Genomic DNA, 21426 nt, shown 5'->3' with positions numbered 1-21426 from the left:
TTCTGCCTTGGAGCTCTAAAGGAGCTCTTTGCATGAAGCCTATTTCTCATTATTCTTTTTAAAGCATCATTTCTGTCTGTCATTCATCCACCCAGGGTGAGACTAAAGATTCTCAGCTCTGCCTGTCCCTGGAATAGCCATGAGGAGCTGCCTCCCCGCCAGCTCTGCTGCCCCTGATGTGAAGCACCGTTTCCACATCTCAGCAATTGGCTCAAACAGCTCCAGGGTAGACTTTTCAGGACAGTCATTATCCAGAGCAAAGAGCTGATTTTAAGTGTCGAGAGAAATGCAGACAAAGATGCCCAAAGATTGACCCTTTTCAGAGCGCTGTTATTCCCCTCCATATGCTCCTACCCACAATGCCTGCAAAGAGCATGCAGCAAGGTGCTTGTAGAGCTTTCTCCGAGTTCTGGCTTCCATCAAAGTGAGTTCTATTGAAATTTAGTGAGTTCCAGCTGGGAAATCCAATTAATTTCCTGAAAAAAAACCTGTGGGAGGACACGGGAGAAAAACCGTTCCTGGGCACATGCAAACACTTGCGATGTTTTCATAGGAAAAAGTAAGGAAAAGGCTGAGAAGCACTCAGGAGTGCCCTTGTGTGCCACACTAAGTACCATGAGCAGCTCATGTTTGGAAAACTACTTGTAAGAAGGATGCAGCATTTCAAACTTTGGCATTATGTTGCAACTAAGACACTTTTTCAATGGCCAGGTGAAGTCAATAGACCCTGTGGGGTTGTTAGGTAAGTGGTCCTGGTTTCTCCACTCAGAGAGAAGGGAAGGCAGCCTTGGAGCAGCCTCATGTTTATCACTGGATTCTCTGGGCGTACATGACTATGAATAATCTAAGGAGGGAGTGGAGCATCTCCCATGTGAGGAAAGGCTGAGGGAGCTGGGGCTCTGGAGCTGGAGAAGAGGAGGCTGAGGGGTGACCTCATTAATGTTTACAGATATATAAAGGGGGAGTGTCAGGAGGATGGAGCCAGGCTCTTCTCGGTGACAACCAATGATAGGACAAGGGGTAATGGGTACAAACTGGAACACAGGAGGTTCCACTTAAATATGAGAAGAAACTTGTTCCTGGTGAGGGTGTCAGAGCCTGGCCCAGGCTGCCCAGGGAGGTTGTGGAGTCTCCTTCTCTGCAGACATTCAAACCCGCCTGGACACCTTCCTGTGGAACCTCAGCTGGGTGTTCCTGCTCCATGGGGACTTGGCACCGGATGAGCTTTCCAGGTCCCTTCCCGTCCCTGATACTCTGTGATTCTGTGACCACAAGCTTCCATATTTTTCCAGATGTCTGCCCATCCCATTGGCCTAGCTGGAGTGTTTCCATGGTCTGAGGAGTGTAGATGGTTAACTTCTGTGTCTGTTGTGTGGTTTGCAGTGTTTAGTTCTGCTGCCTGCAGTTCCCTGCTTCCTGGAAGGTTCCTAGAGATGTGCTTTCATTTGTTTGGGGTTTGAGGGGTTGGTATTGGCATAGAAAGAAGGTGGCCTCTCCCTAGGTTGCTCCCTCTTCCCCATGGAACTCATATCACAGGTGGCAAATGGCATCTGCATGTTCACATGCATACAGGCAGTTAAACAGCATGTCCAAAATTGTTATAGTTTAGGAGTTTTCTTAATTCCCAAAAAACGTTCTGACATACGTAAGGCATCCAACACAGATCTGCAGGCAATCCAAGAAAAACATTAGTACTCTGTTGCTGTTAGGAGTGTCTCGTAAGTGATAAGGACAAGCACACCACCCTGCTCAGGGGACGAGAGGAGGTTTCTCCCTCAAGCCAGCTGTTGATCCGCTCGTTCCCAGAAGCAGAATGATTGATAACCCAGTTATTTGGAGCCCTGCTAGTGGATGTATTCTTAGAAACTAGAACCTCATTTTCTCATGCTGCAAAATGTTACTTCCTAGGACTGGCTGCGCAGAAATTGGATTTTATTACTTGCCTTGAGACCTGAACAGTACAATAGAATGATGAATATTGATTGTGTGCCTTTTTTTTTTTTGGTTAAAGTACCCTAACCTGATAATTGGTTGATTATAAATACATGATCAGAGAGAGGAGCAAGACAGACTTTTGTGATGGCTTAAGGTGAATCGTGTCTCTTGGATGAAGTAACCCTGAGGGAGGTTAGCGGTCCTACACCTGGGTTTGTCCGGCTGCTTACTGCCCTTGTCTGTGGCCACAAGATCATTTCTTTATGTCTCTCCAACACAGTAACCTTCATTCACACTTGCATTTGTTGGATAACTCCTGAGTATAGCTGCAGGGTGGCTCATTACATGGTTCATTACCGATACTATCCCTGGCAAATAACCCCGTGTGCTGTGCTGTGGGATATCCCTTCTGGAAGAATATACAGCTGTGTTCTGCTGAGCTGCTCCAGGACATTATTTCATCTAATGGCTGTGCTTCGGTGTTTGGATGTATCGCTATACATTGTAATGAGATTTCTAATTCAGGGTGCTGAGGATTTGTCCACTCATTCAGCAGCGTGCATGGTCTGGAACAAGCTTTCCAACAGGCACAGAGGTCTAGGGAGAAGTTTTCTTCAAAGAATTAGGAAGCCATTGACTGTCTTGGAACAAGCCTCTGGGGCAGACACCAAGCCCTTCCTCCCTGGCCAAAAGGTCCAGTCCTGGTCTGCTTTCTGCATGCAGGTGTGGGAGCCCTCGGTCCCCTGCGAGCTGTCAGAGGGGAGGACAGTGCACACACATGGTGCTGTGGGCACCTTGAGCACAGGGCTGAGAGAGATGGGTGAGCATCCTGGGTCCCATGGGTCACCAAGATGTGAGCAATCCCACTGCAAACGTGTGTGCCAAGTGGAGGATCCCAGTCACTGGCCACTGCCCCAGCTGGCTTAGGCTGAGGGACGAAAGACTTGTGTTCCAGCTGGGCAACTTGAACCAGAGAGCACTCACCACCCCTCACCTGCAGACCCGTGGAAACCCCTGCTGGATTACAGCCACCAAATGTCCAAGAGGCAGTGTTTTCCCTACAGCACTGGGTCTGCAAGTAAAGTCAGGAGCCCCTAAAGCAGGAAAAGTGTGGGACACAACATGCCTCTCCACTCTATACTGCATCCTCAGCCATCTCGGTGAGCCAGATGCCTGTGTTAGCTTCTAGACAAAAGCACTGCCTGCACATGCACGGGCTGTCAGGAGGGAGAGGCGTGAGTCTTGACAAAGAAGTGATGTGATGGCGAGTGGGCGCATGGTCTGGCCTGCCATGCTGGTGGTGGCTTTGGAGCAAACTTGTCACTGCTGCTGAAGGCCAGCAGGGCTCTTCGGCCATGGGGTGGGATGGGATGGCATGCGATGGGATGGGATGGGATGGGATGTGATGTGGCGGGATGTCATGGGATGGGATGTCATGGCATGCAATGGGATGGGATGTGACAGGATTCCATGTGATGGGATGGAGTGGGGTGGGATGGGATGGAATGTCATGGCATGCAATGGGATGGGTTGTGATGGGATTCCATGGGATGAGATGGGATGGGATGTCATGGCATGCAATGGGATGGGATTGGATGGCATGTCATGGCATTCAGTGGGATGGGATGGGATGTGACGGGATGTCATGGGATGGGATTGGATGGGATGGAGTGGGGTGGGATGGGATGGGATGTGACAGGATTCCATGGGATGGGATTGGATGGGGTGGAGTGGGGTGGGATGGGGCTGTGGCAGGTGGGAGTATGCAGAGGCACAGAGAAAGCCAGTCTGCAGTGCTGGGGTCTGCATTGGGGTGGGTCATTCAGGCATTTCCAGTGCTGTTTATGGAAGTGCATCAGTTGTTACAGACAGTGTATTCAGCAGGATTTAAACCCAAAACTTCAAGCCAGCCTCAGCTTGAAGGGCAGCAATTCGATGCCAGGAAGCAGACCTGTCCCCCAGCGTTTTGCAGGTGTATGTGAGGGGACAAGCCCCGACACCCCTGGGCATATTGTTGGCAGCTCCTGTGCAGCCCGAGCAGCGAGCAGAGCCTCCCAGCCAAGCGTCAGGTCTGCTCGCAGGGGCTTTGCAGCCAGGGCTTTTCTTCCATCCTTTCTCCGGGTCCATTCAGCATCACTCCCTGCCTCCTCCCCTCTCCCCGTCCCCTCCCACCCTGGCTGCTGGATCCCCAGCAGTGTCTTGACACCTTGGGGGAAGGCTGGGAGGTGTAACCATCGCCAGCAAGAGAGGGAGAGCAGGAGGGAAGGGAGAAGGAAGCCAATAACAGGGAGACCTAGGAAGGTGGTGGAGGGGGAGGGACGTGGCCACTCCTCCAACGGTGGGACTGCAGATTATTTTGCATGGATTGTTGAAGAGAAAAGGGAGCTGCATTTGTGAAAGGACCAAAAAATAAACAGCTCGTTGCATGGGTAAGTGCAGATGTGAGCTCCCCTGCTCTCATTGTCCGACACGCGGTACATTGATCCCCCATCCTATTTTGCTTAATTATATCGGGTGTGATTTCTATTAGGATTATTTGATGCATCAGCTGTATGCTTCAGTTGCTGGAGATTAGATCTCTCCGGTAGGTGTGTGTGTGTGTGTGTGTGTGTGCATGCGCGTGCATGTGGAATGATGCCCATTCTCTGAATACACATTGACACATTTTTACAGCTCTCAGTGTGGTGTCTCGTTGGAGATGTTATAGTACAGCATGCTGTACTCACACAGACACGCAAATGGTGTTTGCTGTTACCGATTTTAAAATCCGCTCATCCACGCAATTATTGAAATACAAGACTGTTTGGCAGCTGAAAATTAAAGGGGGGCTCTTAAATCACAGACCTCATTGGTAGGGGGCTACTTTTCTTTACCCTGAGCCTGATATGTTCAGTATTATGTTTCATAACAAAGCTACATTTAAAGATCAATTCGGCAGTGGTTATTGCATCCAAATTACATGGTTGTCATGGAGATGGTACAGAGAAGCTGAAGTGATATGACTGCATCTGGACTGGAGTGGGGCTTCGCTGCCGAGTGAGATCCTGCCTTACCTCCTGTGTCTTTTTGTCTGCTCTAGGTTACAATTTCTTTTAATCTTGAACGAAGCAGTACCTTATTAAAGGATTTAGAGGTCCAGCTGCTGTGAAGAGTGTGTGTTGCCCCCGTACAGCACTGTGCTATTATTATAATTATTATATTAGCATCTATATCTCCCTGAATTTCTTCTACAAGTCTGGGGAGGAGGAAGGCGTGAGAAGGACAGATAGTTTTCAGAGCACAGCCAGGGCTGGGAGTACTTTCCAAAAACATACCTGCCGTGCCCACACCTCCCTGCTGCCTCCCGTATATCAGGGGACAAAAGGGAAAGGATTCGCTGATTTTAGCCATGTTTATCTTCCATTTTCCTGCCTCAACTTTGAGCATACAAGGAGCCAGTCACCTGCTCATCACTGTATCAGGGGAATGGCTTTTTTTGGTGGTTGTTTTTGTGTTTGTTTCCTTTGCAACTGGTAATATGAATGTGTTGGCAGTTGGGAAAGAAAATCCATAATTTATGAGAATGAAATTTTCCTGCCTAAGGCTAGCTAGAATACAAAGAGTATATCTGTGGGAAGGGCATGTTATATGTTACAGATGTGTATTTCTCTAGTGGCTGGGAGTAAATCACACTATTGTGCTCATCTTCATTATTTTGGGTGTTAGGCTGGCTTTAGTCAATATTTAATCTGAGCTCATTGTGTGCTCACACAATAAATGTGCAATTTGGAGCCTAACTTTACATCTATAAAACGCTTTGGGAATGCATGTGGCATTGTCTCCATAAATGCAATTTCACCCTTTTCTGTAAGACCAAGCCTATTGTGGGGATGTAAATATAGTAAAAGGCACTGGTGGAAGCAAGCCCATCAGAATGGCAGTGTTTCTCTAATTGTATCACTAAACATAAGAGAGAATTAATTTCTAGGATAAACAGAGCTTTGTAGCTGTTGGATCAGGGTAATATTTGCATGGAGTTCCAGGCCTGCATTACAGTAGCTAGTATTACAGCTTAAATTCCCCCCATGCCAGTAGATTATGTTTTTAGCCAGGACTGTAGCACATTATCATTATTTTTGTATTAAAAATATACCAAATCCCCATGTCCTTGTCAAATTGTCCATTGCAACCACTCCAAAGTGTGTGATTCAGCTAGGATTTTCTTTAACATGATTTTTCCTGTACAAGTCCAAGCAAACAATGCATAAAGTCTGAAAGTGGGCGGCTGAGCCCAGAGGGGAAGTCAGAGAGGTGGCTGTTTCACAAAATGGATGGTCCTCATTCTGTCTCTTCTTTCCCCCTAAAAGTTAGATACAAGTGGCGTTGAAGTGGGTGGTTTTCCCTGGAGATCCCCTCGGATCCGTGAGGCTGGAAGTCAAGTATTATCCTTCTGGATTATCACTGTGTTTCCTCCTGTCTCAGCACATTATTGCTCTTCAGTCCACCCTGGGACATGCCTGTATTATTCTCTGGGGAAACTGAGGCTTCACATGGTCAAGTGAGTTTTCCAAGGTGACAGCAGCAGCGCTGGGCAGAGGACGCAGTAGCTCTTCCAGCAAACCTCTGCCTCTGACCACCAGGCCAGTTCCACATCCAGATAGTGCAACCCCGTTCATAGGTACAGTGGGAAGGTGGTGGTGACTGGGAGCAGTGCTGGTTCATGGATACTGGGTGGATGGAGTAAGGCTGCTCTTTGCTGAGACCACTCATTGGAGGAAGTCAAGAAGTTTTACAACAGCTTCTGTGGTGTCCAAGATGAGGACACGCTTTTCTGACCCCACCAAGAGGGTAACTGAAATGAGGGTAACACCCCCTCTGGTGTCCTCCTGTGACCCATCACCTGGCTCTTCGCGTGAAATTGAATGCTTAGCACTTGGCAGGAGGTATCTGCCTTATTTCTCTTTATGGTTGCATCCAGCTCTGAGTGCGAAGCCTTTACAGGTGTCTTGGCTTTCCAGTCTCCCCCTGGTGCTGCTCACAGCTCATCTCCCATGGTGTAATACCCTGTATTGCTCTTCTTGACTCCAGCGTATGTCTCCATCCCTTCTCTTCCCTCCATCCCATCATCCAAAACCTTTTTGTCCCCTTCTTTGTGTTTTCCCGCTGATGAAGGTCCTTCCATGCAGTGTTGCCACAAGCTTCAGCAAATGCCAGGATTTGCATGTGCTATGCTTGTCACGAGGCGCAGAGCACTGGGTATATCAATCTACCTTGTTAAAGGGACTGAAGTGTCTTTTTTGAAGTCTGGAGTGCCCTCTCCATCTGTGGAGTTGCCCCATGTGGTGTCAGTGGTTCTACCTGAAGCTGGTGCTGGTGTTTGTTGCCAGAAGGAAATGGGAAGGCCTGCTCAGCTCAAACATCTGCGTGCGGCCCTGCTGACTTGCACAGGCGATGGCTTTGCCAGAAGGATGCTCTTGCTCTCTGGGCTGGGTGGGAGCTGTTGCTACTGCCACCAAAGTCCTGGCTGTGGACAGAGTGATTCCTGCTGAGGAAAAAGCCTGCTTGGAGGTCACAGGCGTGCAGTCGCTGGAGTGGGTGATCCACTTCTGTAAACAGCCACATCTCTTGAGGTTCCTGGCTGCTCTGCTGGTTGACAATGTCTCCGCTGTGGAAACATCTCCTTGCCAGAGTTGCTGAGGGTGAAAACATCCTCCTCACCCTTTCAGCGGGGAAATGCCTTTCCTAGGGATGTGCTGGGACTGGGTGCATGTGAGGCTCAGTGCACCCAGGCTCTCAGTGGTTAGATGGGTCCAAAGGGGTAGTACCTTCCACATATGAGCCTCATGGTGTATTTCTGTGGTGGTTATGGTGCAGGAATTATACGTGGGAGGGATGGGGCTGGTTCTGGCTCCCTCCCTCATTTCCTGGGGAGGTGGCTTGGCAGGCTGTGTTCACCAGAGGAGAGGCACTTGTGCAACCTGGACAGTAACCACCTCACCGTTCATCCTCACTGCTGTCCCTTCGTCTTCCTGCAGGAGATCCAGGAGATAAGTAGCTGAGATTATCAGGGAGGTCCTTCCCTGCAGTTCGTAATCTGGCTGTCTTGACCCTGGGCAACACCTAGTTCTGCTCAAGTCCCAAGTAGGGACACTAAGTGATTCCTTCTTTGGAGCAAACACTGCTCCTGTCACTGAAGCAGCCCCAGTGCTCCCTCACTAGCACCAGGCAGGGCAACAGGTCATAAGAAAGCCTGAGCAGAGACAGTGCAGCTTAGCCTTAGTCCTTGTTCTCTCCAGGCTTTTTCTGGGCTTTGGACTTCAGCCTGGTACTGGATGCACAGTTTGTCACCTGCCTCTTCACTACCACTGCTTGTGTGTCCTCCACTCCTACACCTTCCTCCTTCTCATTGCACCACATTCTTCCTTCATGGTTTTTCAGCTCTGTAGTACGTGAGCCAGTCTTGGGGGGCTGGCTGATGGCTGTGGAGGTGGCAGGACTGGCAGGTGGCTCACGCTATCTGCTACAGGGTTGTTTGAAAGAACAGCTGACCCCCACATCCTGGGCAGGAGTTGGGTTCACACTGGTACCTGGAAAAGGAGACCACACCTGAAGACTTCCTCCCAGTGCCACTCTGAGGGGTCCCATGCAAACTGGTAAGGGTGACACCTTTGTGGTAACATGAGCTCGGGAAGGCCTTGCATCCTCTCCTCCTATGTCCTTGTCTTCTCTGTGGCATCCTGAATGGCTCCCAATAATGGTAGTGGTGGGATACCCCGTCGTTGCCAGCTGCTGTGAGACAGACACCTCCTCAGGGCTCAGGGAAGGGGCAAGGTTTCCTGTCTAGCAGGATGGGTATGGGATTCATCCCAACATTTTTTGCCTTCCTCTACAGCATATGGCATGGATTGGTTCCTAGGATCATTTCCCGGGCTCCCCACTATGGCAAAGCCCTAGTCCGCTGGTTTTGTGACTCCTGCTCTGAGACACCTTAGCATTGTGAGGCTCCCAGTGTCTCCTGGAGCTCTAAGCATCCTGTGAGTGTGGCAGGGAGCACATTGGGGACAGGACCGCCCTGTGATCTTATGCATTGTTTTCTGGACTGAGGGGTTCACAGCTGGGTTTGGTGGCTTTTGCAGTCACTTCCCATCCTGTATCTCCCATGTGATGCAACTGAGATCCTCATATCTCTGTGGCCTTTCTGTGGCTCTGTGATGGAGAACCAAACATCTCCCTCAAAGGACAAATCCTGCAGGTCTGCATTAGGAGGCCTTTTTGGGGGCTGGAGCATGTGCCTCTGAGCTTTCCTGATCAACATCTGTATTTGCTCCAAAGTCAAAGCATGAAGCTCAGTTCTTGAACTTTTTTATTTTAGGGATTTTTGTTTAAATCCAGCTCTTCAGTGGTTTCAGCGCAAATGCATCACAAATCTAGGTAACACAGAGCTGCCATATCATTGCAATTTTTGGCCAATGAACAATATTTCCAAAAAATTTCGCATGGTTTTGGGAAAGAACATCACGCAGGTGGAGAGAGTTTGGCCACTTCCTAGGAACAAAAGCAACCAGGCCGCAGACACAGCCTGGCCACGCAGGACAGGCACAGAGGGGACAGAGGTGGTTTCTGCGGAGAAGGGAATACACAATGCAGGGGGATTGTGCTAAATTAAAAATATATATTTGTCTTTGCTGGTACAACAGAAGCGAGGCAAGAGGAAAGTGAGAAAGCTTTATTGAATTAGATTATGAGGCCCCAAAGGCTTCAGACTCATTAAAAAAATTAAATTATTTTTGTAATTGAGGGTGGGGTTTCTGCCAAGTGCTGCTTTCATGAGGGTTTAGGTTTTATCTCATATAAGTTAGTAACACCAGGCAGCTATTCGCGCCACCCTTTGCCGGAGTCCTGAGCCTGCCGAAGCAGGAGCTGGTTGCCTGCAGCTGGGAGTGTTAACCTGCCTTTCGAAGAAAAGGCATCCTTTGTCCTTTCAAACCTTTTGATCCAGGTCTCTTGGTCTTCTCTCACTGTTAAAGCTCTCTCTCTTTCTTCCCCAGATCCCAGGAGGTAGCTTTCTCCCATTCATAGGTGGGGAAACTGAGGCAGGGTTGTTTTTCCTCCCAGAAGTAAAGCAGGGAGCAGAAGCTGGGGAATGACAACCAATGATAGGACAAGGGGTAATGGGTTCAAACTGGAACACAGGAGTTTCCACTTAAATTTGAGAAGAAACTTGTTCCTGGTGAGGGTGTCAGAGCCTGGCCCAGGCTGCCCAGGGAGGTTGTGGAGTCTCCTTCTCTGCAGACATTCAAACCCGCCTGGACACCTTCCTGTGGAACCTCAGCTGGGTGTTCCTGCTCCATGGGGGGATTGCACTGGATGAGCTTTCCAGGGCCCTTCAACCCCTGACACTCCGGGATTCTGTGAATATTTTGATGGGTACTTCCTAGGGGCCTGTGGGATGGGTGTGTGTGGCACTGCTGTTCCATGGCCTTGTTGTTGGCCTGGCTGTGGCCTTTGGTGGCCAGACACATGGAGGGACAGCCTGGGCTGGCTCTGTGTGCCCTGAGCCTGGCCCAGCTCTGCTGGCTGTCTTCACCCTGGGCAGCCACTGCCAGGCAGCGAACTGGTCACAGACATGGCAGTAGAAACAGGGTGTCCCTGGCCCACATCTGGCCTGATGCCCTGAGTTGGACTGGGGTGTGAGGGCTACTGGAATCTTGAGCTGGGCTGGGGTATACTAAGCTGGGCTGGGCTGGGCTGAGCTGAGCTGAGCTGAGCTGGGCTGGGCTGGGCTGCACTGAGCTGAGCTGGGCTGAGCTCAGGCGAGCTGGGCTCAGGTGGGGTAGGTTTAAGGTCCCAAGCCTGAAGGCTGGACCCCGCTGGCCTGCGATGTCCTTTGCCCTCCAGCCCCACCTGCTCAGTGCAGCCCTGAGCCTGGGCTGAGGTGCGTGCTGGTGGAGCTGGGGGCAGTGGGGCTCATGTTGCCTGCAGAAGAGCTGTTCCTACTGTGAGACTCTCTCCTCAGTCCCCGTGTCACGGTGACCTGTCACTCTGCTCCTTCCCACCCTGAGAAATGAAGCCTCCTCTGTCCCCGAACTGCTGCCCCTGATCATCTCATTAAACCTGCAGGCTTGTCACCTCCCAGTGCCCCACCGCTGAGGAGCCCAGCAGAAGCTGGTTCACGTGGCCGCTCTCATCTGGGGCATCTTGACCCCAGCAGGGGAGGAGAGGAGAGCTCACAAGTGTCTTTCAAAACAAACAAACATCCTGCCTGCCTGTCAGTCAGTTTTAGCCTCTATCTAATTAGAAATGAAATTATTTGGAAAGAATTAATACAGGTAATGAGTGGTTTTAACACGCAGCTCATCCTATGTTACAGGCAGTATCTCTGATGCGCTCAGAAGCCCCTGTCTGCAGGGTGCTGAAAGACTCTGCTAACCATTTATTAACCCTTTATAAACTATTTACAAATGTGGTTTATAATAAAGCGTGACCTTTTCATTGGCACCTCTCCTCCCCTCTCTTGGGGTGGCCCTTGCTTTTGGCTGCTCCTCATTGGAGCTGCCTCCTTTCACCACTTCGAGCTCTGGTATTCTCCAGGCTTCCTCTGCAGGTTTTTCACATTTGCATGCAAAAGAGGGAGAATTAGGTGTTCAGATTTCCCATTTGTGCCCGATATGAGAACTGATAATTTCAGGAGGAGGTGACTCTGCATTGCCTGGTGGGGGTGTTGGACCAGAGCTTGCTGGGGACCCAGATGAAGTGCAGAAGATTCGGATGTGCAGCATCACAGCAAAATCACAGCACGACAGCAACACCTAAAATGCAGATGAGTTACTATTACTGCCCTCAGTCCAAGAGAGAAGGAAAGTGGACACACAATTATAGCAGCTCCTGGTAGATGCAGGGAATGATCCTGTAGCAGAAATCCGTGCTTTAATGACCTAGATGTTTCTTGTAAGCACAAGCAGAAGGGTAGGGAATCCACTGGTCTCCAGATGACAGCAAACTGTAAGGAGGGCACCTTGGTGACACTGTCCGTTTAGTTTTACACGCTATAAAAATCAGACATTGCCTGACTCAGACATACAACGTGCAGCTTGCACAGTTGTCTCAGGCTGCATGCTCCCATTGCAAGCCTAAGTGCCACTCCGCTCGTGCCACCGTGTCATGGGGTCATCTGATGGATCGGGCTGAATGGCATTCATCGCCTGAACTTTTCTTCCATGTTTACAACACACTTATTTCTGGCAGGTCTCTCTGTGCATCAGTGAAGACTCAGTCCCGGGTGTAATTCATCAGTTCCTCAAATTGTTTTCTGATGGTTAAATGTAATGATGTCTAAGGAGCAGGAGAAAAACCCTGAGAACTCTGTGCTTCATAAAAAGACCTCTAAGAGGCAAAATGACTTACTGCAGTCTGGTATAGAAACTCTTCTGTAGTCTTGTCACGAGTTTTAGCACAGGGTGTCTTGCACGTTGGGAGATGAGGGGAGCCTCCGGATCCAAGAGCTGGGATTGTTAAAACAGTGCACTGCCCTGATGCAATTATGTCAACCTAATGGTGCTTTTTGCTCTTATAATTCCCTTGTGGAAAAGAAATGACCTTGTCTCTATAGAGCACCTTTACATTAGTGTAGGAGCATGCCTGTTAGTGCTATAGTCCATCAGGAAAATCACATTCCTGTTGGCATGGTTATCCAGCACATCCATTAGGGGCAGATCAAGCCTCTGCACAGGAGTTATTTTCTGGGAAACATGCTCATTTTTCAAAGCAACTCAGCTTCAACACTTCATGATGCTCAAGGCATCCATACTTTGGGAAGCCAGTTTTAGAATTTTAAAATCCTTTAGGTTGGAAAAGACTTTTAAGATCATGAAGTCCAACCGTTTCAGGCATATCGGGCAGTGGTGTTCCTGGGGGCTGTCGCTCATGTCAGCAGCATTTCCAAAATGGAGAGACCCACTCAGAAAATCTTACCAATTCTTTCTGAAGCACCTGTTCTCTTTAAATGACAACACAGCAATGCGAACTGGATCTGCTCCCCCTACTCTGCTCTGGGGAGACCACACCTGGAATATTGTGTCCAGTTGTGGCCCCTCAGCTCCAGAAGGACAGGGAACTGCTGGAGAGAGTCCAGCGCAGCCACCAAGATGCTGAAGGGAGTGGAGCATCTCCCGGGTGAGGAAAGGCTGAGGGAGCTGGGGCTCTGGAGCTGGAGAAGAGGAGGCTGAGGGGTGACCTCATTAATGCTTACAGATATCTAAAGGGGGAGTGTCAGGAGGATGGAGCCAGGCTCTTCTCAGTGACAACCAGTGATAGGACAAGGGGCAATGGGTGCAAACTGGAACACAGGAGGTTCCACTTAAATATGAGAAGAAACTTGTTCCCGGTGAGGGTGCCAGAGCCTGGCCCAGGCTGCCCAGGTGGGTTGTGGAGTCTCCTTCTCTGCAGACATTCAAACCCGCCTGGACACCTTCCTGTGGAACCTCAGCTGGGTGTTCCTGCTCCATGGGGGGATTGCACTGGATGAGCTTTACAGGTCCCTTCCAACCCCTGACATTCTGGGATTCTGGGATTCTGTGATTCTGTGTGCTTTGAACTGGCTATGGGAAGGAAAAAGAAGGCTTGCAGGTTACAGGAAAGTTTGTTTCTGACTCATTATCTGTGCTGCAAAAGCAGGATCATGTCTGCAGAGAGACGTTTGGAGAAAAGGAGGGTTTGGCAGCCTAAATGTGGTCAGTGGTGCTGGGCAGGAGGCTTGCTTTCTAAAAGTAGGTGTCTGCAATATAAACATCCGCAGCTGGAATTGCTGTCCCAGGCTGTGGAGGGCTGGCCAGCGAACACCAGAGTGCAGTTTTCTCATTGAAACACAGACTTTAATACAGATCAGGTGCCACCTTTCTGCTGGCTCTGGAGGGTCCTGGGGGCTGAGCTCAGCTGGAGATGTCTGCATTCGAGTGAGATGGATCCCAAAGTGCTTTACCATGTGTTCAAGCAAGTTCTGGTACAGTCAAGTTCTGACTCGCATCTCCTGTTGCCATATTAAAGATAATAACAAGCACATCCTAAAAGAATAATGAAATCCTGTGGGTTTATTTTTTGTTTGGTTGTTTGTTTTGGGGGGTTGTTTTGGTTGGTTGGTTGGTTTGGTTTTTTTGTCATTTTGTTTTTGTGGGGGTTTTGTTTATTTGAGGACTTTTGTTTGATTTGGTTGGTTGTTGTAGTTTTGTTTGTTTGTTTTAGTTTGTTGGGTTTTGTGTGTGTGTGTGTGTGATGGACCAACCCAAAATGTAGTTGGGCCCCAGATCTCTCTTGAGTGAGGGATCCTGGGAGAAAGGAGGGGGGTGTTCATTCCGCTTGCAGAACCTGTACCTTTGCCAGCTGACAGAATGAGCATGACTGCAACATGGAAGAATGATGTGTCAGTGCATCACACCTCCTTGGTGCTCTACAACCAATGGACATTTTAAGAAGTTCAGTGATAATCTGTTTTACTTTGGAAAAGGAGTATTTACTTAAACCACACTTCCTTTGTAAGAATGTTTCCTGCAGTTTTGAAAGGGAATTTTTGATCTGAACTGAAAACAGCGGCCTGCATATCTAGTAAGCTTATCTGTAGAGTATTCACTAGGAAAAAGACTGGTGTTCACTCCTGATCTGAGATGAAATGATTTTCCTATAGCCTATAGAAGGTGTCCAGGCGGGTTTGAATGTCTGCAGAGAAGGAGACTCCACAACCTCCCTGGGCAGCCTGGGCCAGGCTCTGACACCCTCACCAGGAAGAAGTTGCTTCTCATCTCTAAGTGGAACCTCCTGTGTTCCAGTTTGAACCCATTACCCCTTGTCCTATCATTGGTTGTCACCGAGAAGAGCCTGGCTCCATCCTCCTGACACTCCCCCTTCCCATATTGATCCCCAGGAATGAGTCCCCCCTCAGTCTCCTCTTCTCCAGCTCCAGAGCCCCAGCTCCCTCAGCCTTTCCTCACACGGCAGATGCTCCACTCCCTTCAGCATCTTGGTGGCTGCGCTGGACTCTCTCCAGCAGTTCCCTGTCCTTCTGGAACTGAGGGGCCACAACTGGGCACAATATTCCAGGTCTTCCCAGGGCAGAGCAGAGGGGCAGGAGAACCTCTCTGACCCACTGACCACCCCCTTCTAACCCACCCCAGGTACCATTGGCTTCCTGGTCACAAGTGCCCAGTGCTGGCTCATGGTCACCCTGCTGTCCCCAGGACCCCCAGGTCCCTTTCCCCTACACTGCTCTCTAATAGGTCATTCCCCAACTTACACTGGAACCTGGGGTAGTTCCTACCCAGATTCAAGACTCTACACTTGCCCTTGTTATATTGCATTAAATTTTTCCCTGCCCAACTCTCCAGCCTGTCCAGGTCTCTGGATGGCAGCACAGCTTCCAGTGTCAGCCACTCCTCCCAGCTTGGCGTCACCAGCAAACTTGCTGACAGTCACCCTATTCCCTCGTCCAAATCATTGATGAATATATTGAATAATACAGGCCCCAGTACTGATCCCTGAGGCACTGCACTGGATCCAGGCCTCAACTGGACTCTGCCCCATTGACCACGACTGTCCGGCTTCTCTCCTTCAGCCAGTTCGCAGTCCACCTCACTACCCGGTCATCCAGACCATGTGTTCCTGGGGAACATACAAGCTCACTGTCTCTATGCTTAGGCCTAATTTTTTGTGGAAGCTTAAGCAACTCCTCCCGCCTCACCAAGTGGTGACAGTCCAGGCTTTCAACCCTACAAACCTGACACTGTGACTCTTCCCTGTGAAAGGAAGAGCCAGGTTTGCAAGTTGTCAGTACAAGGAAAGGAATAAATGAAAAACACCAAGTATATTGTTTTATTTCCCCCCTTTGAGTAACTGCAAAAGAGCGCAAAGAGTGCTGTTAAGGATTTTAAAACTCAGCTTTATTGTTTTCTATAAGTGAAAAACTGCCATTGATTCCCCAAGATGAAGTTTTGCTAGAGTCATTTGGATCTGAATGTGTACTAATTGCTCTGGGGACTCTAATAAAAATTCAAAATAAGAAGCTGTACAATTTGGCTTTAGGAAAAAGTATATTACATGCACAGTGACTTCTGATTACCCAAAGGCTCTTTTTTTAGCATGTAGCTGGTTTATTTTAGTCTGTGGGATATATTTTATCCATGGCCTCTTTTCTACAAGTGAAGGATATAGGACCTGCAGTTTTAACTGTCAGTGATGGACAGAAACCACTGGGACAGTGTATTGCCCATGAGCAATGTCCCCATCTCCAGGCAGTGACAGAGTAATAGAAATAACAGAGAAAAATCCAGAGAAAGGTAGTCAAAATATTCAAGGGACTGAAGAAGCTGTCTTACAAGAATAGGCTAAGAATGCAGGAACTACGATCTGGAGAGGAGAGGCTGAGAGGTGGTATGATTCAAACTCACATAAGAACAAGCCTCCAGCCCATAGGAGAAATAAATGAGGGTTTTCCACAATGAGAATGGTAAAAGGTCTTTATTTTCAGTGGTGTTGAAAGGGCAGAGGTCACAGTAGAGACATAAGAGGGAGGAGAAATAGTTCAAAAAGGAAGAGCCGTGGCTATGATCTCTCCTTGTCTCCAAGGGTTTGCCTCCTCAAAGAAACCTTGCTGTGCCCATGCACGCACTCTCTGCCCAGGGTGACGTGTTGCACTTGCATTTTGTAAATTCATTGGTGAATTGGATCATGAAAGCTCATCTGTTCCTTTTCACCAGCCACATTATGGAAGGGATCAACAAATATAAATCAAATAGCCATGCAGTGCATTTCACTGTTGCTCAATGGGGATGAGAACGCAGAGCACGTGGTCTGTCACAGCAGAGGATGATACCGTAGGTGCTTTAGCCCAAGGGCCCTCTCCAGCAAGAGTGACCAAGGGAATTTTTAAGCTCTTATAAAACCCAAGCCAAATGCCCAGAAAACAGGTTGGCTTATTAGTGTTTTCCTCTCTAAGAAAAGCAGAAGGCAATTGTAGCAGGCTGGCTATGAGGAGGATGAGGACGAGATCCAGCTGTAGCTATGTATGTTGGTGATGGCACAGTTTGCAAAAAGGAAAAGGGCCAAGCAGGAAACATCTGCCTGTCACATCTCTCTGAATTCTTCCCACCACAAAGGCTGCTGCCTAAAACTGCTTTTCACTCTCGCAAAGAGAGGATGGAAGGTGTTTTTCAAAAACCAACATTTTGAGAAAGTTGTGGCCACTTTGCAGTCACCTGGGATGGCGTCTTGGGGCACAGAGGGTGCTGCAGAGGTCTGCACTTTGCCATGGTAAGCAAACAAGCTGTGAGAGGGGTGTCTCCTGCCCCAAGGATGAAAATAACTTAGAAAGAGCAGGATTAAGGGTTCCTGACCTAGTGGTCTGAGTGTGTGGGACTAGGGATTGCTAAGAGGATGGAGATCCTGAGATGCTGCTGGTTGGGTATCTCTTATGCTGTATTCACATTTTCCTGAGTGAATCCCATCCTGTGGGGTTTTCTCAGGCTGGAGAAGCTGTCCCACAGCCTCTGCCTGCAGCACCACGAGGCAGAGCTGGGCCTGGGCTGGAATAACCCCAGGCAGTGGTGTAGGCTGAGGACTGACTGCGGTATGTGATGAAGATCAAGTGCATATGGGTCAGCAATGTGCCCTTGTGGCCAAGAAGGCCAATGGCACATGGGGTCTCTGAGGAAGAGTGTGAGCAGCAGGTCGAGGGAGGTTGTTCCTCCCCTCTGCTCTGCCCTGATGAGGCCACATCTGCAGTTCTGTGTCCAGTTCTGGGCTGCCAGTTAAGGACAAGGAATTACTGGATGGAGTCCAGCGGCAAGCTAGGAAAATGCTGAGGGATCTGGAGCATCTTTCTTACATGGTGAGACTGAGAGAGCTGGGGCTGTTCAGCTGGAGAAGAGAAGCTGAGAGGGATCTTATCAATGCTGATAAGTATCTCCAGGGTGGGTGTCAAGAGGATGGACCAGACTCTGTTCAGTGGTGCCCAATGATAGGATGAGGTGCAACAGACACAGACTGAAGCACAGGAGATCCCATCAGAATATGAGGAAAAACTTTTTTACTGTGAGTGTTCCAGAGCCTGGCCCAGGCTGCCCAGAGCGGGTGTGGAGTCTCCTTCTCTGAGCCATTCAAACCCGCCTGGACCGACCCGTGTGATCTGCTCTGGTGACCCTGCGTGAGCAGGGGGATTGGACTGGATGATCTCCAGAGCTCCCTTCCAACCCCAGCCATTCTGTGTTGCTGTGATTCTGTGATATGGGGCTGTGTTAGCAAGGGTGCAGCCAGCAGCTTGCGGCAAGGAAGCCTTCCCCTCTGTCCAGGGCTTGCGAGACAACAGCTGGACACCGTGTCTGGTGTTGGACCTCCAAGTACCAGAAAGAAATACATGAACTGAAGCTGTTCATGGGCAAACATGTGCTTCCAGGTGTCAGCATGGCTTCACAAGGCCAAGGGGCTGGTGGCACTTGAGTGCCAACATGGACATCTTCTGTCTTTCCCTTCATGACAGCTGCCTCCTCTATGCACCAGGAGAAAATGTGGACCAAGCTGCTGCTGTGCCCTCCCCACCTGCTTTAAGCACAGTCACAAGAACTGCCTCATCCGTGCTACCACCAGGACCTAGGCAAGGGCTACAACAACCCTTCTTGGCACTGCCACCACACTGGCAGAGCACAGTGATGTTCTGGGCAAGCTCACCTTCTATAATTTCACTGAAAGACCCAGAAGGATCAGTTCTGCTCTGCCCTGCATTTTGCAAACTTACGGGCTGCACACAAGCAGATGTGAGGCCCCAGCACCCTCCTTCTCCTGGGGTCTGCACCCCATCATATCCCAGCACAGGGCAGCCTGCCTTGCAACTCTTCCCCCTTCCTGACATCTCTCCCTGTCTTTACAATCTTGACTCTGAGGTTGTCAGATGAGTGCAGGATCTGCTCACTTTCTCCTTCACCTCCAGCACTGCAGGAGCCACATCAGAATGTGTCCTTCTCCTCCATGTCATCCCCGTGCCTCCCGCTCACCCCTGAACACCCTTGCAGTGCCTCAGACAGAGCCTTCCTGAAGGAGCTGCTGCCCCATCTCCGTCAAACCCAAGGGGCTGGGATGCAGGGCAGTGAGGCAAAGCAGGGCTGCAGCACAAAGCAGCCCAGCTTGGCGTGAGCTCGAGGAAAAGCTCATGCTTGACGAAGCAGCAGGATTCTTCTGCAAGCCTTCCTGTGTCACAGCAGCCAAGTGGTTACACAAAACAGAAGTGGGAGCCTTTCCAGTTCCTAACTCAGGGAAGAAAATTAAAAATAAATAATTTCCCACCAGCCATTCAGCTTCAACAAAAGCTGGGAGACTTCCAGAGCCAGTCCCTGAAAGAGCTGCTGTGTGGTTTCCAACCCCTTGCACAATCAGGGCAAACTTCGCTGCATCTCTGCCCAACCTCCTTGGGACTGGTGCTTTCCTGCAGTGGATGCCAGCTGGGCTTCACTTGGCCCCACTGCAAAACCAGCCATCATGCCAAAGTAAATGACAGGGCATTTCTGCTCTCCTTCCCCCCCTAACCAGCCCTGACCCATCTTTTTGTGGTCCGGGGGCTGTGTAGGGCCAGAGTGGGGCTGGAGCAGGGAACTGGTGGCTGTCCTGCATTGCTATCCTGTGGCACTGGGCACGGGGTGATGGTCGGCTGGTGTTGTCAGGATTCTGATAAATGAAGCTAACGGCAGTTGGCTTGCTTGGGTCTGGTGTGCAGGAAACAGGAGCATCAGAGGGCCACAGGGGATGGGATCCTCGGTCACTTCTCCCTTTCTCCCGTCTTACGGTGGAAGCACCAAGCACCAGAAGTGGGGAGGAGGTGGAAAGGCTATGGTTAGCACTGCATCAGGGATGCCTTTGCTTCCCTTAACCTTTCCTACCGCAGTAATTTCCTCCTTCCAGAGTGAATCCATGTCCTTCTGCCTATGTGGAAATTGCACAGCTGGTCCAAATCATGGAACTGCAACTTGACAACTGTCTACATCTTAGCAGGGCCACAGTAGCCATCGGTGTGAACAGTCCTGTCCGGGACATATGCCAGGTCATTCTCTCTTCTTCCCAGACCCTTTTATTTTTTTTCCTGTCTACTAACCCATGTTACATTTGCTGGAGGCTGGGAGCAGTGCATGTGGATGGCTCCATACCCTACCCACAGGACCTGGGGAAGCAGCAGTCACTTGAGAGGATGCCTGAGCCTGCAGAAAGGACAGGACTTATGGTCATGTGAAAATCCACTGCTGAGAACCCAGATATCAGCTTCTGGCACTCTACCTGTGCCAGAGAGCGCTTTGCAAAGCAGAAACAAAAATAAACAAGCAGGGACATGGGGAATATTAGCCTGCAGTCCAACTCAGCCTGCTGTCTGCCAGGCTGTACTGCTTTGGGGAAACAGAAAGGAGCCCCAGAGGGGGACCTCTGTATACTATCCCCCCCCACCCCTCCTCCTAATGCTGCAATGTGTCCTGTCCCAATGGCCTGGTTTAAGCTGTGGCTGCTTTTGGCCAGCTGCTGAGATGGACTTTGGTGCTTTCTCAGAGCTGACAGAAGGGCATTAAACATCCATCAGTGGACTCAGTCCAGCATTGGCAACCTTCCGGCTATTTGCTGGAGGCAGATGTGGGCAGTTGCAACCAGCTGTTCCACCCTTAGTTGTCTTCCTTGGAGTCCAAGTTGTGGCACCACAACCTGTGTCTTCTTCCCTTTGCCCATCCCTAACCTGGATGTGCTTCAAGTGACTGTCACCACAAGCATGAATCGGTGACTTATTGGATAATTTATCACAGGCAATCAGCTTACCTGCAGACTTTGGGTGCACGTGACAGCCTCTATACATGTGTGTGCAATGGATGATAGATCCACCCAGGAGACATACAAATCTCAGAGGGGTCAAGAGGCTGTAAGAGGCCTGGATCTCTCCTCCTCGCTCTGCTCAGACCGGTACACTGGAAGCTGGGAGCTGATGGTCTCACTGGCTCAGTGATTCATACTGCCAGGGTGCCCAGCTCCCAGTGCCTCTTCTCCATCGAGAACCCAGACCAAGGAACAGCATGCCTAAAGATTTAACTGTTGACTTCTCAACCCTTCCTCCAGACCATGAATGTCCCAGTTAGACTTCACAGAGGGTAAAACAGAGTAGGCGTCATGCAGTAGTTTATATGAAGCAAATGCTAATATTTTTTTATATTAATAATGTAAGTTGGTTAAAGTTAGGAGAGATGGATGGGACATCACACTTTCTAAGGTTTGCCAACATTTCTTACCTAGGCCTGTCTGCTAACTGCTTTAGCTTCCTGTTTTCTGATTGCATGTGGCTGTGTCAAGCTGTAGCTATTGGACTGGAATTTAGCTTGGGTGGTGTCTGGTTCCTACTTGAGTTTCTGTATGAATGACAGAGAGATGGGGAATTTCAGCCCAAATCCCTTGGCTGGTTTTAAAAAATGTGAACTCAAAAAAGCAACATTATTCATCTTATGTTAAGAAAAA

General features: G+C 49.6%; 1 protein-coding gene across 4 annotated transcripts in view; it reads left to right on the top strand.

The window, feature by feature from the left end:
* The first annotated feature begins 4165 nt into the window (after nucleotides 1-4165).
* The window catches only part of PSD2 (pleckstrin and Sec7 domain containing 2), a 63495-nt gene continuing 46234 nt past the window's right edge, over nucleotides 4166-21426 (top strand). For 2 of the 4 annotated variants that reach the window (XM_065849165.2, XM_065849167.2), the window contains exon 1: nucleotides 4166-4364. The gene's annotated coding sequence lies outside the window, so the exon portion shown is untranslated. The remainder of the gene's footprint in view (nucleotides 4365-21426) is intronic. The other 2 variants (XM_071814852.1, XM_065849168.2) reach the window with 1 other exon arrangement.

This window comes from Patagioenas fasciata, chromosome 14 (assembly GCF_037038585.1).
Source record: "Patagioenas fasciata isolate bPatFas1 chromosome 14, bPatFas1.hap1, whole genome shotgun sequence".
NCBI lineage: Eukaryota > Metazoa > Chordata > Aves > Columbiformes > Columbidae > Patagioenas > Patagioenas fasciata.
Note: the sequence above shows the minus strand (reverse complement) of the source record. Positions and strands in the feature narration are given on the sequence as shown.